Below are 2,858 nucleotides of genomic sequence, written 5' to 3'. Positions count from 1 at the left end.
GGTTTGGTGAGAAACAAATGGAAATGGCAAGTTATTATATTTTATGAAAATCTTGCGTTGCAGCTCACGTGTGCATATCCTTTTGAGATATCAATTATAATCAATTTTAATAAAACACAAGATTACATTATATAACTCTAACAGTAGGCTATTTAATATCTGTTGTTCTCTGGTTGTCAGTCAAAATGACAGTTCTTGCAACATAGGCCTATATATACCCAAGCCAATTTATTATTCTTTCCTTTCTTTCTTAGTGTTTAAAATATTTATTTTGAAACAAATTAATTAATTTCTTAATTAAACAAACAGACTTACTGGTTGAGCAGGGTAGGCTATGACAGCTGTCATATCATACCCTGCCATGCCCAGCTGATGCAAAGAATAGAATTCCACAGAAGAAAGTCCTGTCTAGACTCTTCCCCGGTACGAGTTGTGTCGAACTATTCATTAGCCTGTTTGTTTGATGAAAAAAGATTAAATGTAGTTGCAATAAATGTGTTAAGAATCCATACAACTGCAGCAGCAGAGGACTATTATTCTGCTGCGTGATACTGTGGAAGAACTGATGATGGCACGGTTTGATCTTCGGCTGACCAATCAGCAGAAAGGGGCGTTTAATTCCCGCCCACATGTAGAAATCGAAAATTCAAGCTGTTTATTAATTTTTCCACCCATGAACGAAAAACGAAAATTTAAGCTGAATTCTCGTTTTTCGTTTTTTGGAAAAAAACGAAAAAGGATCAGTTTTCTAATTTTTCTACTTTCAATATTAAATCAAAAAACGAATGATACACGGATTTGCAGATATTGACTGAGAGGAACTTTTTACTTTAGTGGAAATTCGAAATTAAAAGTCCAGTTTTTCTAATTAATTTATAACTTTTACCCTATTATGTGATGTTTTGTTGTTGAGGTTTTAGGTTGCAATGTGTAAATGACAAAGACGTGTTTAGTTTAGTCCAAGACAAATATAATTTTATGAGGAAGTGATGCAATTCAGTTCCATTAAGTAGAGGATTTGGATGATTCATTTACCCTAAACAGTTGTGTAACCTCCAGATGTGGACACACAATGTTCACTTCTTGTTTGGTGTCCAGACCATATTTCATCAAATACCAAAATGAGCATGTCAGCACATTTTGGTTTCTTCCTTTAAAGCTGTTCACAATTTTGATGACTAAAATAATTCGTCTTTATTTCTACAGGACGATATCACAAACATGGAGACCATTGTTGGGGAAAGTTACTTTTAAAAGTAATGCATTACAATCAGGGCCGTTTCTAGGCATAGGCGAGCTAGGCGGTTACCTAGGGCGCCACCAGCTGAAGGGGCGCATGTACTGGCACTTTTAGCAGGGTTGTGATAAAGAGTGGTACGGTCACCCTGAAATATGACTGCCGCCCCCACTGGATCCCCCAACATTATTGGGCTAGAGTACTGTCAATCTGACGATGCCTGTATGCCACTAGATCAGAGTGCTGTCAATTGCTGCCTGATTGTTGCATGCAAAGTTTGCATTTGGAGCGCTCAACAACGCCATTAGATCAGTGGGCTCTGTCAGTGCTTTGGCAAGGTAACACTTTTTTTTGCCATGCAATAAAGCTAAGTTCAAAGGCCAATTTACAATATTGCATTACTCGCTAAAAAGTAACCAATTTGCGTTACCTAGTTACTTTTTATAGAAAGTAATGCATTACTTTACGTTTGCATTGCTTTTCGTCACCTGGGCTAGGCTTGATTATTAATTTTAAATAAACAAATGTTATATTTTTGGCAACTGTAAAGGCCCTTTTACACCAAAAGTGAAATGAATAAGCCTCAGGCTGAAGGAAGTGCTTTTGGTCTCGCTGACTCCCAATTTCTCTCAACATGGGGACAACAAGATGAACACTTAAGTAAGCCCACTTACCGTAGGCTTACTTTTAATACTGAAGACCTCCGGTTTCATTTTTAGTAAATACAGTCGATAACTAAGGCACAAGATGGCACACAGCTGCATTTGAATGACGCAAGAGTCTGCGGTAAGATACAAGAATACATGAAAGACACGCCAAAATTATTACAATTTAAAATAACTCTTATCTATTTTAATGTATTAAATATTGGGGTAAATATGGGGTCCGAGGGTGTTTTGGGGCCTGGAAAAATTTTGACATGCCCTGACATTTGTGCTTTTTTTAGTTGCTTACAAACATCTGAACGTCCAAAGTTTAATAACAATAATCAGTAATCAGCACAAACTGGGCTACAATAATATGTGAGCAGCATGTATGTACGTGATTGTGTTTTTGAGAAAACAACGTTTATGCGTGCTTAGTGAAAAACTACAATTTTAAAGTCACTGAAATAAGGCCATAAAACACATACAGAACATTTGATCACAAGACTATTGAGAACTGATCTTGAAGTCTAGAGTTTTTGCTTCAAAATTATGTGAAAATCATCTTACTCATTCACAGAAAACCATATATGTATTTAAATTTTCTAAGACACTTTTTGTGTAGAAAAGGTATATGCGAGTAGGCGTGAATGATCATGAATGATAATGTGATTCACACCTGAGAAGACAAAGGCCCGCATAATGAGCTGTCAAATGAGCTCTCAGGTGTGTGACTGAGAGGGAATTGCTACAAGAAAGAATGTGAGGAAAAAATTAAATTTATATATTTTTTGTTTGTAGTTTATTTAGAACACATATACAATGGTGTGAAAAAGTGTTGGCCCCCTTCCTGATTTCTTATTTTTTTGCATGTTTGTCACAATTTAATGTTTCAGATCATCAAACAAATTTAAATATTAGTCAAAGATAACACAAGTAAACACAACATGCAGTTTTTAAATGAAGGTTTTTATTAT

This window comes from Sinocyclocheilus grahami, unplaced genomic scaffold (genome assembly GCF_001515645.1).
Source record: "Sinocyclocheilus grahami isolate Dianchi unplaced genomic scaffold, SAMN03320097.WGS_v1.1 scaffold87.1, whole genome shotgun sequence".
Lineage (NCBI taxonomy): Eukaryota > Metazoa > Chordata > Actinopteri > Cypriniformes > Cyprinidae > Sinocyclocheilus > Sinocyclocheilus grahami.
This window is presented reverse-complemented; position numbering follows the sequence as displayed.